General features: G+C 38.5%; 1 protein-coding gene across 1 annotated transcript in view; it reads right to left on the bottom strand.

Annotated features, from left to right (window-relative positions):
• nav3 (neuron navigator 3) overlaps positions 1-15045 on the bottom strand; it is a 313027-nt gene extending 297982 nt beyond the window's left edge. Inside the window, exon 1 of the mRNA XM_032589235.1 lies at positions 14723-15045. The gene's annotated coding sequence lies outside the window, so the exon portion shown is untranslated. The remainder of the gene's footprint in view (positions 1-14722) is intronic.
• Between the last annotated feature and the right edge of the window lie 423 nt (positions 15046-15468).

Below are 15468 nucleotides of genomic sequence, written 5' to 3'. Positions count from 1 at the left end.
CAGAGGCTTTGCTGTTGGCAACATGTTGGAAAAGCAGGCTTTTCACGGCAAAGAAAGACTGCTGTTACATTAGGCCGCTAACGACAAAGAAACGCACAATACAAAATATCTGTTGCCATAGGTGATGAAGGAAATAAAAAGGCAGGAAAAAATTAGGGATAAGCAGTTAATTACAGAAATGCTAAACTTGCTAAAAACACAGCTGGGCTGCTTCAAATCTTCTTTTCCCTCAGCTGTGGAATTACATGCGGGGTCTTTCGAAACTCATCCATGATGCATGAGTACTAATTTACCCCTTTTTCTTCTTGAATATCACAAGAAACAATATAATCTCATGAGGACACCATGTCACACTTTGTCTTTGAAGCACAAAGAAGAAAATATACCAGGCATTGGCTATCTAAAGGTAGGCAGAAAACAACCTACAATATGTAAACCACAGGAGTCATGAGACAACAATCCCTCTCATCCCAAAAGATGGATTTGAACTGATTAAGAAGAAACTTGTCCAGTCGTATTATAAAATAAGAGAATTTAATTATAAAATAATGAATTCCATTTAATAAATAAATAACGATATATAAAAACCAAAGGTCAGTGTATTGATTTCTGCTGGGTCAATGTCTTACTGCCTTTGTGTCGGTAATAACCTTTAAGCATGCACCAGTCCAATTACCTCCCATTTTTTCACAAGTCCCATAAAGAAATTTCATGGAAAGAGCATAAATTATGTTAGTTAATCTGCTATTAAATGTTGTATTTAAAAAAAAGAAAAAAAATTAAAACATAAATCTGACATTTATGAATTTCACCTGCTGACATATGCAAAAGAACAAAGATGGGCACCCCCAAAAAATGCATGCACAGCAACATTTCACTACATTTTAAGCGGTTACACAGTTTATTGGTAGTAAAGATGCTATCTCAAGGTAGCTACTTCTATTATTCCCCAACGTGGTTGTACAGAAGCACCTCAAATGCGTCTGGAATTAGACCAAAGACAAAATGGTGAAAACCTCATCGATGGGTAGTTTCAGTACTGTTGAGTCCAAAAGTAGAAAAACCGTTTTGCTTTTATGCTACGAGCTTCACTGTATAATGGTGGTCAGTATTCGGCATTAAATTGTTAATTTACAGACCTGGTCCTTGACTTTTTATCCATAAACCCATTCTAAAGTCATGTACTAAAACAATGGCGTATTATATTAATTGTAGAGTTAAGCTGCTTAATGAATTATGGAGACTCTTGAACCAACAAACTTCTTATTGGAAGTTATTTGTTAGCAAGACGTAACCACATTTGAATGGTAAAGACCATGAGTCAATAATAAAGCCTTACTTTAAATTATAATTTGTCAAATTTTTTATTAATTATTTCTAAATAAGGCATTACTCATTGTAAGGTTCTTTGTCAGGTCTTTCCAGAGACACACTCTAAAATATCAATACTTCAGTCAATATCTTTTATAACCCATAACATACACTTGATTTTAAAGACCAAAAATATATGTTTTTTTAATAATGAAGGAAAAGTGAACCCCAAAAATAGCCTTTCTAAAATATTGGAACTTTAAAATCTCCTCCCCCCCAACCAAAAATCAACCTGGTAGCTAGCTAGTTTAGCTATCTGTTTAATGCTAAACAAGGTGAAAAAAATGAAATAAAATTTTATTTTTTTAAAAGTCATAGACTCACCTCTGTGCTCCAGACAAAAAGAATAATAAGCATTTAAGCTAAACTCTTCTCCATTACACAGTTACACCACATCTAAATGCTAAACTGTCAGCAACTTGCCTAAATTAGCCACACCTGGCCCTGCTAATTAGGGGCTAAGGCCTGTGAGAATGAAGGAAAGTTCTTCTTTGATTTTACTGTAACAGAACTCAGTGTGCATTACCGCCACCTACTGTGTGAACCGGAATTAAAATACTAACCTATTACTGTGAAGTTCTGACTTTACAAAAACACACACACACACATACTGTATATATATGTTTGCCAGTCCGTTTTAGATTAGAATTTAAACATGTTTCATCAAATTGGTCTATTTTATTAAGACTTTTGTCAGGTTGGTAAAATATCATCTTCTGTCCTTTTCCTCGATGTTTTTCTTATCTTACTCACAATGAAAAAATTAAAAAAAGGTTTCCCTTTCCACTTTTAAGTTTCTTCCTATGCAATAGATTTTATTTCTGATTTAAGTAAGGGAAGTGGGAACTTAGTGCAGTCAAACACTGGTTTCATACAAAGCATGGGCTGGTAAGAACTTTTTCCAGTAAGATAACCTTCAATTAATATATTTTAATATACTTTATACTGAATTTAACAAAAACTGAAATCCACATGCTCTTTTTTCCACACAGAAAATCATCAATTATTTCTACTGCTGCCAAAATGTACCATTTATATTACACAATTAGCTTCAAAAAGCTAATTTAGGCCTATAGATTTTGTCATTTTCCTACAAAGGAAAGCAAAAATGCAGAATAATCACTTGCTTGAGTGCTTATAGTTTAAATGCTTATGCAGAATTTTATCCCTATTTACATTTAGCTCTTCATGGAGAACCTCAAGTTCAACAAGTAATGTTAGCTAATAATTAAGTCAGGCTATCTGCTCCAGCTTAGCCTGACGTTAGCACTCTACAAAGGCCTTTGTCTTCATTCTACCAAAGTAAAGCATCGAAACTAAAGCAGATGCAAAAGAGAATATCTGATTAATTTTCTGTGAATGAAAAGATCCCTGGGCTACAAAACACTTCCCAAATTCATCACAAATGCCATAAAGCTTGATTTTTTATTTTTTTGGCAAATAGGTTCTTATATTTATTGTTTAAGGGAATATCAATGTGCGCTTCAATCCCTCTGGTTGTAAAGAATCTCACTGTGAGCGGAACGTAAATATTTATGAGTAGCAGCTGCAGCAGTTCCATCACAGTCTGCTTGGTTATCCCACCTTCAATCGCTGCGCCTCGAAGACATTTCTCCCTCCGCCCTGTGGCCTTTTCACCGGCACTCTGCATTCAACGGGTGTCCGTAACTCTCCAAGTGGTCAATAAAGTTTGATTCATGAGGCCTGGGGCTACAACTACACACTGCTGCTTTAATTCGAGGAGATGTAAATGATAGCCATAGATCCAGCCTGATTTCCTCAGGGAGAGCTCAAGAGGTTGGGAGAGCACACGTCGTAAATTATCACCTCGGCGAGCCAGAGGTCAAACATTAAGAATGGACTGCCATCCCATTAAAGCGCAATAATGTGCTATTAGTGTTCTTTAAGTGGTTTTTTTTTCTAGCTTTATTTTAAGTTAAAGCAAATCAAAACAACAATTACACCCCAATGAGGTTATTTAATATTTCCACCAACCTGCAGCAGATTTTTGTTTTATCAAGACATTAAATAAACACTGAAATAATTAGACATGACTACAACATATCTAATGATTTTCACTTTTAATTGCATATTCAATACATTTTTTACAATTTTAGCAATCATGATGTTTTTAAAATTTCACATATTTCTAACAGCTGTTGTAAACTATCACACATATAAATATCTCCTTTTTGTCCTTAAAAGGAAAATCCGTGCTTAGAGTTTCCTTAAGACCTTTCATTTAATTCAAACAGCCATTTTTGTAGTTTGCCTACGGTGTTTATTTTCACTCGGAAAAGTTTTGCACAGTACTGCTATAATCTCCATATTGAGTTTTTATGTATTTATGTATATACAACCTAATGGAAAATTTCTTAGTAGATGGATTTTTTAAGGGGCTTTATCTATTTTCACCATCAGAATGTGAAGACCAGATAGGTCTGACTTTGCTTATTACCGATTGGATAAGAGCTATCCAAAAAATGCCGGCTGTCCAAATGAGAGGTGTCCACCAACAGGTGTTTAGCAGCCAAAATTAATTCCTAGTTATTAAATGTGTAGTGGCACAAAATAAGCACCAGGTGCCGCTTTTAACAATGCATATTAGACTTTGAGCGTCTCAGAAAGCAAATTATAAATGGAAAGCTGTTTTCCACAAGAGGACAACAACAATAAAACACACCAGCAGGTGTTTAATAACCACCAAAACATGCTACTTAACCATTATTAGGTTTTTAACCAGCGCCACCTGGTGCTTAGTCTGTGTCACACCAGCAAACCTAGCCCAGCCTACTGTAGATTTGAGTGTCATTTATCCATTTTAGTAGCCAATTATCAAACTTTCTATGCCATTCAACACAGTGAAGCAGAAATGTACCATAACTTAAGAAATCAGATTAAATGGATTTCCACAGACATTTTTTTTTACAGTATCATAACTGTAAAAAGAAAAATTATTTTTAAAAAAGCACCAGGGCATGTTGCTCCATATCACATAAATTCGAAACATATGGAAGAACAAAGAAACCAGATGCTATGGTAAATATTAATGATGTGCAAAACGTGCAGTAGTGTTGCATTAACATAAACAAGCCTGCAGAGGCCATATGTACTGTAAGCATGTATAGCATGTGTGTGGGTTTGTGTGCAGCCCTGCGGCGGGATAAATGCACAACAGATATGAGGAATTGTAACATTTCCTGTGTTGTGAATATCCAAACCCTCCACGAGAAAAGCATCAGCCTCTAGGAACATGCTTTGAATACAAAAACAGTTGCACTGAGTTTTTCTTGTACAGCATATGCATGTGGAGTTTACATGTCTATAAAAAAAATGTACATATTCGGTATATTTCCTTGATTTTTCATATTGAAACTTGAAATAAAAATCTAATTCTAGTTTCCATTTGATGTCAAAGTCATGATAAAAGGCGAAAGAAAGAACAGAGGGCAAGAAGAGAAGACTGGAAGAAAAGAAAGTGTGACAGACCCGGGAGCTAAACTGCCACAAGACAACAGCAGGCAGACAACAAAAAACTCCTCAAAATGGATTATTTTCTCCCAGATTTTACATCCCAAAGACCAACTGTGTTGGGGGGAGTTTACAAGCAGAAGCTTGTAAAATGTTTAATTGGTATTAAAGTAACAATCTGCACCACATTTAGAAATGGTCCAACCCCCCCTTTTGTCGTCGTAAGTGGAGAAAAAGAGCGGTGGTTGGACAGTCTGCTCAAGCACCTGATGTGTATGTGGTAGCAGGTATCCTGGCTGCTTGCACCAGGGTAATCGCTGTAGTGAAAGTGAAAACTGACACCAGAAGCAGGAGCTCGTTAGCCTGAGGAAAGCATGTTGCAGTGTCAGTTTTGCGACGCTTGTTTTGTTCGACACACTTGCCCGCGAATGACATTTTCTTGGCACCTTGCTGTTTATTATTTGCAGAGATGACAGGGTGTGTGTGCGCGTGTGTGTGTATTTTTGTGAGAAGGGGAGAGAAAATGCTTCAAGAAAGATATCTGATAAGCTCAGATGGTTTGTTTTAGCTGAGCCATCTGAAAAGTTCTGTGTCTGTCACTCAGCCAATCAGGTCAATGAACCACAACCAACAGGACCAACCGCTAAAGCTAAATACAGACCAAACAAGAACGCATGTTTAATGATATGGAGCGATAATGCATCTCTCTAAGCAACAGAAATTAAAAAAGATAAAGAAACACATTGCATGAAGTGAGCAAACTTTACGTTGCTCACTTTGTGCATTGAAACCTTAAAATTGCAATGTACACGTTAAAAGCAATTACCTCAATGACTTCCCACTTTAAATGAAAGTCAGTACCAGAGTATCATGACTAACAGTGGCTTACTTGGGTTTTACCATTCATTCTTGTCCAACCATTCAACAAGTCTCTTAAACATCATAATTGGAGATAGAGGGAAGTCATTTAGGAAAACATACACAGTCTCTAGAAAATAGTTCCTTAAAATCTGAATAACTTATAGTAATTTGTTTCTTAAGGACAATGATGACACTATGGTCTTTAACTAATGTGTGGCTCTTGTTTACAATGTTTGCAGGAAGTGTTTGGCTAGAGCTAGCATATTTCCTCCCTGTTTTGATATGGCTTATTGATAACAGGGCACATATTAGTGCAATTTTAGTGTATAAGAAACAAATATATAACATATGCTCACCAGCTTCATAAACTCAGTGTCTTGTTGTGAATGTCCTAAATGTATTGATTAGTGTTTCGGCTGCCTTCTGCCCAGCTCCTTCCTGCTTTATAAAGTATATGGACTTATCTGGAGTTGAGTTTAGCCGTTTTCAAACATTATCGGACTGGTGGACAGATTCATCCTTCCTGGAAACCCTTGAATGTTTTACTTCTTTCCAGAGAAAAATTATTGTGTGTTTCAAAATAAATAAGTAAGCTTAGAAAAATTATTATAACTGGATCAGTAGTAAAATGAAGGAACTCTCCTTTATTTTGATACATTACCTATCGGACTGACTAGAGAATCAGATCAATACAAAGACCTGAATGCATCACTACATTTTCACACCTTTACTGCCACACTGGGAAGTGCATAGATTGAGAACTGGTGCCTAAATCTGGAAAGTCAAAATAAATTATACATTCTCTCACGTAAATATGATTTGTTTAATTAAGCCTTTACAAAACAGTGCTGAATCAAAACAGTGTAAATTTAATTTAAGGTCTGGTAACCACAAATAATGACTAAGATATCCAATTGACATAGGAGGATTTCCCCCCCCTTTACCAGGTTCCACTGCTAAACCTGGGCCAACGCTTGCGTGGCACCATCTGGTTCTTTTTCCTCCTCGGAATCATTCACTGTTCCATGAAAGAAACGGGCTGCGGTTCAGCCACAGTTCTTTGCTGAGCCTGGATAGAGAATATTATGGAAACCAACGACTAATTAGCAGATAAAAACTTTTATAGTAGCATGGTAATTCTGGCAGGAAATGTCTCGACATTAATATGCATTGATGGTTCTTGTCGAAGTGAAGTCTGTGACGTAAAGTACCAGTTGTTGTCAGAGTGGGGCAGATCCGTGGATCTGAACTGGCAGTCTACTAACCGGTTACTGACCTAAAGATGTTGGATTGTGAATACAAAGTCCTGACTCCCTCTGCTGAGCTCATTAAACCAGCTACTTCTCAGGGAAACACTGGTAAACACATTGGTAAAGGGTTAATAGAAGAGCGACATTGTGATGACTTCCTGAATGGGGAGTTTCAGAAAGAGCAGGAGCTTCTTAAAGAGACAGAGGCCCAATTTCAAGGCATTAAATTACAAAGTCAAATTTCTTTTAAATCATTTGATAAAGGCAGCATTTTTATGAATGAAGATAACAAAATTACTTGATTGTGCTTTAAAATAGCACAATGTGTACATAATTCTGGTTTGTTTTTTAACTCTTGGTCATTTACTGACAATATCTTCACTTTTTCCAGTCTCTCGCTCTCTTCTAGTCTTCCCTTTATGGCCAAAGCTGGTCTGGAGACGTCACCCCCAGCAATGCTGCTCCTTAATTAACTTGCGCAAGAGCAAGTTTCAACGTAAACAGAAAAAGAAAGAAAAAAAAACTTCTTCTCAAGGCTTTACTGATGTACATACAGTACATGTTGCATTACAGCACAATTACATGTAGATTACATTAACGTGCTTTCACCAGCCAAATCTGTCCTCTATGTGCCAAATCCATTCTACATTATTTGCTATGCTTTTGTGGAGCTTCAGAGCAGAGCGCACGCTGTAATCGTGCGTTATTGTGTCGGGATTAACATCAAATCTCATTACAGCTGTGGTGGATCGCTGGAGGGGCAGGACTGAGGGGAAGCTGGGAGAGAGGCGGAGAGGGGGGGAGGTTATCTTTATTTTTTTATTAGGTTTTAAAAGCTAAATGTAAAAAAGAGAGGATGAAGATATGAAGGGGGTTGAAATCTCAATTTCACATGGTATCCACGTCTGCTGGGAGGTTGTTAAGTATGAGTCGCAGTCGACAGGGACAGAGCAAGCAGAGGTCAAGGGATCAGGACGAGATGCGTCGGAGGACAGGGAAGTGCAATACGCCACAAATCTAACAACGGAGCCCCCCTCCTTCGCCACACCCCACAGTCCCAAATACCGCTCATCAGTTAGCAATTTTTTCCCCCCGAAGTCTGGCACGCTCACGCTTCATAAACCTCGCTTTTATTACCAATAGATCCGTGAGGGTTGTAATTGCCTGACTGATATACAACCGGCAGAGGGAAAGAGGCTCGGGTTCTCTCACTTTTAAAGAGCGGCTCGGCATTGAGAGGCACAGGGACACGCCTGGGTTCGTCCAATAAAGCACACCGCTGTGCTTGTATACGCGTATGTGCATGCGTCGTCGTCGAAAGGGACTTGCTCCGTGACAGATTACACACAGACGTTTATGTGAGAGATTTAACGTAGATATGAAGAACGCAAAAAATATCTCCAAATATATGCATTCTAGCTCGAGTTGAAACAGCAAGTGTTAAAATCTATCAGCCATAAAATGGTTACAAAGGTTTTTATTTGGGGGGAGAAAAAGAAGGAAATTGCTTTAAAATGTTCATACTGGATCCGATTTTAAATTGATTTTTGCTCTTTTCTAAAAAAGAAATGACTAATGACAGAAAACATTTTTTAAAAGTGGGTTTTATTTCAAACACTCCTGTGAGTTATTACAATGGTGTATCAGCCATGCTAGAGAAATGTTTTGCTTAATTATGTGAATACAATCATAATAATAGCAGAATAAGTCTTAAATTTACAAGTGTCGTTTGATTGAGGAAAAAAAAGCTTGGATCCTTTATTATTTTTGGTGTTGGAGTTCTCATAAAATTATTTTTTGTTCTCCTATTACTATTACTTTATTCTGGTAATATAACAACTTTATTGTCATAATTTTAAAAAAAAAACCTGACCCTTTTATTTCATTGTAAAGTTGACTTGAGTTAAAAATCCACATAAATAGAAGCTTTAAAACTCCAGAGTCAAACAAGATGGCTGCCCTGGGTGTGGATCAATCAATATCTATTTATGGCCCAAGCCAAGGGGCAAATTTGATTCTTCCACTTAATAGCAAATAAAACTCCAATATCCAGTTACTTCAAAAATGTGAATATTAGAATGATTTATGGAAATCAGATTCAATGGAGAACTATCATAGCCATGTTATGACCTGCACAATCACGAGGAAGCCTGTTGATTTGACAGTTGTCCAGCAGAGTGAAGGAGAGTAAGTCACAATTAGTCGCTACTATATACAATGTACTTTGAATTGTCTTGTTGATTGAAATGTCCTATACAAAATTTTTTTGCTAAAAGCAAGCTATTTGCAGAGTCCACATTATTAATAGAAAGTTGAGTGGAAGGAAAAAGTAAATTTTTTAAATTTTATTTTAAGGGTTATTGGAGCCTCAAGTAGATTCATTAAAAATCAAGGGAATAGGTATCCATAGTTTGCTATTCATTATCTGTAAACCATAATTATCAAAATGTATTTATATCCACCATTAATTGTTGTAACCTTTCCTCTTAATTTCCTGGTCTTTCATTCCTTATTTCATTTTGAAACTAGGGGATTATACCATTTCCCTTCTTTTGTAGAGCAATTCAACGCCAAGACTATAAGGCAACCAGACTCACCACACTGTTTCCCTAAGCCGGTAGGATAAGATGTGTAAAACATGTTGAACCAGCTCACAATTTACACAAATAATCGCAAAGCTAACAAAAGTAAGCAGAGCACACATTTCAGCACTTTCCAGTAACCTGACGCAATTCAAATTCCCTGACTCCACACTCCAAACATTTTAAAAACACAAATATTCGCTTTGTATCGGAGCAAACAGTCAAACGCGCGTACACACAAACTCCTGATACCCACCCCTCCCCCGCAGCAGAGCACCATGCTTGTAAGTGAGACCCCAGAGGCCCACCAAAACACATACAGGCTCTATTAGAAGCAAGAAATATCAGCACAGCAACACCGCATCCACTGATTGCCGAAGAATGCGTGCTCTTTTCTTTTTTTCTATTTTGTTTAATTCACGACTGGGTGGAGGGTGTTGAGAGTCGACAGCTCATCAGCAGCTGCACAGTGAGAACTCGCTGTAAGTGGAGGAATGGCTGAGGAAAATAAAGCTCATCAAACAAGGCGATCGTTACTGGGCTTTGTCAACAGCACCGAGGAAAAGGGACAGAAATTAATCAGATCAAACTGAGAGATTTGGGAATATTCTGGTGGAACATCAATTCCCTGGAAAGGACATCTATAACACTTATCTGTATTAGATAAAAGCTTAATCTGTATACTCATTATACCTAATATTTCAGCTTATTTACTTTCAGAAGATCTAAAGTTAAAAGAATGGTAGTCATGAACTAGAAAAATCAGGAACTTGATGGAGTGATGGAGTCCGTCCTCCGAGGCTCCTTCGGGCTCCTACAGATATTTACATATATACAGAATTACAGTTGTGGCTATGCTAAGTTATGCTAAGCATAGAACCTATCTGCAATGTATATGAGTTTATATACAATAAACCCCTTTTTACCTTTTCATTGGCAAAACAATAAAAAGGTATGCAAGCATTTTGTCAAAAAGCATGTTTCAAAAACATAAAAATGAGCAAATACTGTACATGTTTAAAAAAAGATGGAGGCTTGGAAAAAATTATTATTCACCACTTTCAGATTTCACAACCTGCAATATGTTTTACTGGTATCACATGACAGAGCAATGAGAAAAATAAAAATTATGAACATGATTCAGAAAGTGGTCCTCCTACATAAAATTCATGACACATTGTGAAACACCTTTGTTTCATGTAATTGACTTACAGATGATGAAAGCTCACAATTTAATGTCTCAGAAAATTCTAATATTTTGTCAAGGTGATAGCATATTGATAGAAAGTTGAATGGAAGGTAAATATGTGATATCAAAAGATAGACATATAAAAAGGAACACATTTGTTCCACAGATTTGTGGATTCATTTGATTTGAATGCTGTTCATAGCTTATCATTTGTAGTTCTAAAACAGCTTTGCCTTAATAAGAGTGATGGATGGAGACCTTTCAGTTTCCACTCCACAAATGTCCATGTTTTTTTGTGACCAGAAATTTTTCTACACAGATGGGTTTTACTTTATTGTAACTTAGGGGAAAATGTGAAAATATTCTTTTAGGACTTTGACAGGAAGTGTGCAGCAGCAGGTGTGGGAGGCGTATGGTTCTACTACTTTCTGTTCCATACAGTTGGAGGAACTGTATGGAACTCTCTCTGCCATGTCACTGAAAGAATTTCACACTGTAGGAACGCTATGACAGAACATTTTAATAGCTTTGAAACCATCCATCCATTGTCTAGACCTGCTTTTCTTCGGGGGATTGCAGGGGCTGGCGCCTACCTCCAGAGGTCATTGGACGAGAGGCAGGGTACACCCTGAAGAGGTCACTACTCCATGACAGACTAACAGACCAATGAATCAAAGAGTCATGTTTGTGTACAGTGTGAGGAAGCTGGAGTACAGGGAGAAAACCCAGGACTGTATCCTTCATGCATACTAGGACATACGCCACCATGCAGCTCAGACTTCAAACCATAACTTCTTAATACCTTGGTATGTCTCAACACCAGTAACTATTTGCCGAGATACCAGATGGAATGGCGGAAAATGAAGGTAATTATAGTAAAGGGGAAATGGCCTTTACTTGTATAGTGCTTATCAAGGACCACAAAGTGCTTATCAGTACATTCAGGCATTCACAAGCAGATGGTGGTAAGCTATACTGGACAGTAGCCACAGCTGCCCTGGGGCAGACTGATAGACCACCAGCAGGCAAGGGGAGTGACGTGTCTTGCTCAAGGACACAACAACAGAGGTGGACCAATCAGGGATCAAACCAGCAACAAATCGATTGTAGGATAACTTCCTACCACTGCTGTTACCATTGTCCCAATGATCCCTTATCCACATACATCTGTTTTGGGATGGTTTTTCAGTCCAAATCAAAAAGTCTCGAGGTTTTAAATTCAGCTTGCAGGCAGTACAAAGATTTTATCTTGACATGTATGAATGCAGTGCAGTGCCTGTGTGTTTCAGACCAAAAACACACTCCCCTCCTACAGCACGGTGTGAAGAGAGGGCTAAAAGAATTACCAGTGAGAACCCGTCAAGTCCCCGGCATTCCATTAGCCAAGCCAGTGATGTACTGCCATACCACCTAGCTTCTTTCTCCCTCACACAATCGGGAGCGCGGAGAGGGGGGACCAGCAACACTGCCTCCACCCGACACCCTCCCCCCTCCTTCACACACACCTCACAACCTCCATCACTCACCATCCATCAGAAGACCTCCACAGATGGGCTTGCACATAACACATGCAAAGAGGTTCGAGACTCACCAGTCATTGCACTCAAGTCCAGGCACACATACACACGCACACCCCACTCTGCTTAACAGTCTCTTTTTTCCCTCCCAGACGTACACGCCTTTCTGTTTTCACACACAAATTGCAAAAAGTCTTTCATCTGTGGCTCAGAAATAAGGGCTGAGTGGGAAGCACAATTAGGACCCAATTAGCACCATCAGATCTACCTGAGAGAGCCCACGCTGGCAAAATACAACAGCGGACAGACAGCGGGGGCACAACGAGATCTTGAGACTAAAATGCCAGAATATTTCTCGTCAAATGGAAGCTGTTCCCGTGAAGCGCTTTAGTTGCTGTTAGCACTCTGAATCAGTGTTTCAGACTTTTAATTTGAAGCAGAAAGGGAAGGAGTTCTTGAGTCGTCCTCTTGTGTTGACAACACTGTTACAAAGGCACTGAGGAAGCCTTGACCACTCCTGTGGGCTTTTGGGTAGGAAGTAGGGAAAAGAAAGGGAGACAGAGAAAATATCAACAATTTGTAAGTACTGCACCTAGCTTACCATTAGTAGCTAATAATGCCAAACCTCGCACCCGTTTCATAGCTTCAAATCTTCACTGGATTAAAAGGTTATCTCGTGGTTTGTTAATAAGTTTTTATTGCATTTGCTCCGTTAAAATCAGAAATATTTCGACGGACACAAAACGTCAGCTGCTAGAGATTTCAGGAAAATGTTTAGAGTATGTAAGCTATGCTAGATTCCCCCAAATTCTTTGTAGCACTGCTTTTCACAAATCTTCTAATTCAGACTTTTAATGTAAAAGTCAACAGTTTTGCTACCTGTTGGTGAAGATTACGTGCTTCAATGTTTTTAGTTTAATGTTTTTTTAAACACAGGAACAGACATCCAGAGTTGGGAAATTTGGCTTTAAACCAACCAATCCCAAACTGGTTAACCCTACACTGAACACATGTGACAACAAACTAAGTTTGAGAGTAATGACCTTTTTGATCAAATTTAAATTTACTTAAGTACACCTAGTTTTGAAATGGCCACCACTGCTGTAAAATAAATTATCTAGCAGTTTTTCTGGGTATCCGGTAGAAAGAAACATTTACTGACATGACAGAAACAACCTGAAAACTCTTTAGGAACACAGTGAGTCAGTGTGGAGTAGCAGCAGAGCAGGGGCCCATATATGGAGGCAAATTGTCCACAATGCAGCCGTCCGCGGTTTAATTCCCTACTCTGGACCTTGAATCTGCGTGTCTTCCCTACTGCAAGTAAAAGTCATTTGATTCCATCAAAAAAGGGTACATTTTGAAGTATTGCATTAGAAAAGAGCAAAATTCAAAATAACTTTCTCAATTTCGCTAAATTGCTCTTACGCTCAATTGAGGAGGCATGTAGTTTTTCTGAAAAAGAGTTAATGAGCTACGGTGGAGACGGAGACACATTTGCCGAATAAATTCTGACGTAGCGAACATTTATCTGACATGCCGGGTCAGCTGTGTCAGCAATCGGCATGCATTAGAATTGAATTTTTTTCTCTTAAGTCTTCAGACAGGGCATAACATCGGCAGTACTCGTCTACATGGCAGAACGATTAAACTTGTCGTTTAAGCGTTCTTCAGGAATGTTCAGCAACACATTCCTGAAAACCTCTCCATTTTTCTGAGATGTGTAGAAAAATGGCGACTAATGTGTAGAAAAATGGCGACTATAAACTTTGTGTTCACCAATAGACGGAAAAACATCTAATTCACATTTTCTTTTTAAGCAAACGTTAAAAAGTTTGCTTAAAATTTGCACTACAATTACATGGAAGCATAGGGTTAACAGTTCTGTCTGGTTAACAGTTAGGTGCTAACAATGCAAAAGTTCTGCTTTGTACTTCATTTTGGTGCTAATCTAAAGTGTTAGCTTTGAGGGTTTGTATTCAATGACTCTAAAGTCATTGAATAAACTTATCTGAACTGGATAAGTTTAGGCTGCACAGAGAGTCTTCAAAACCAGTTTGTGTTTTATAAAACCTATATTTTATTTGAAAAATGCAGAAATAATTGCTTTCTGGCATTAGCATAGAATTAGCAAAGTCTAAAACTCAAACCATGGACTAGTCAAACCAGAATTGGAATTTTTACATTATTCATAGTTTTCCCTAAAAATATTTTTTTAAAGTTCTCATTCTTTAAACCCTGTAATGCATTTTATCATATCCCTAACAGATCACAATGGTGAAGAGGGCGGGTGAGGAGGAAATCCACCTCCCACCTATTTCAAGCTTTTACTAACTTCTTCTGTGTTATAAATCAAAATATAATAATTATATCAGCACTTAAAGTTTAAAAAGTTGCAGACAGACAAAACACATCAACCGCATGGTTTCTTTCAAGGATCATCAACAAGTTAACTGCTTTATAAGAAAATACAATTCTCACCTTTAACTTCCACAGACCCATTTAAAAAAGATAAAACAATATTCCACTCAGACTCCAGCTCAGTCTCAATATATACCAATCCGTCAGTACCGGGTGGGGTGGGAAGAAAGAAAAAATAAAAAGCATCTTGTTAACACTTTCCACCTGAACGTTAGCTCCTCATCATCGTAAACGGTGAGGAGAGCCTCCTCCGGAGACGTGTGAGAGCCAGGAGAAGGAGGAGCGGCGGGAGCGGAACGAGGGATGCTGGCGGAATCCGACGATCTGCGAGCTCTCGGCGAGGGGATCGAGCCACCGGAGACGAGGGGTGATGAAGAAGAAAAGGCGGAGGAGGAGGAGAGAGGCATGAAGGCAGGCAGCGGTGAATGAGTGGAGGATGCGATTGCCCTCCCCTCACACCACCGAGTCTCTCTCTCTCTCTCTCTCTCTCTCTCTCCTGCACAGATACAGTTGAAAGCGCACTCCTACCCCCCGCCCTGCCACAGATTGCATTGCACTGATGAAATTTTAATGGTTCTTTTAGGAAGAATAATGAACATGTGAGTCCCCGGAGTTGCTCATAAGAGCGAAGGTTCTGCATTGCACACACCTACAGAGGTATGCAACAAACCTGCAGACGGCACAGGGTCTCATCTCCCCTCACACACCCCAAACTCCAACACGCCCGTCTTTCTTTTCTTCCTTCATCTGCATACAACTTAGCAAAACACACACACACACATCCCCACATATATATATATATATAT

This window comes from Xiphophorus hellerii, chromosome 17, assembly GCF_003331165.1.
Source record: "Xiphophorus hellerii strain 12219 chromosome 17, Xiphophorus_hellerii-4.1, whole genome shotgun sequence".
Classification (NCBI taxonomy): domain Eukaryota; kingdom Metazoa; phylum Chordata; class Actinopteri; order Cyprinodontiformes; family Poeciliidae; genus Xiphophorus; species Xiphophorus hellerii.
The sequence above is the reverse complement of the archived record's forward strand: the minus strand, read 5'-3'. Positions and strand labels throughout refer to the sequence as shown.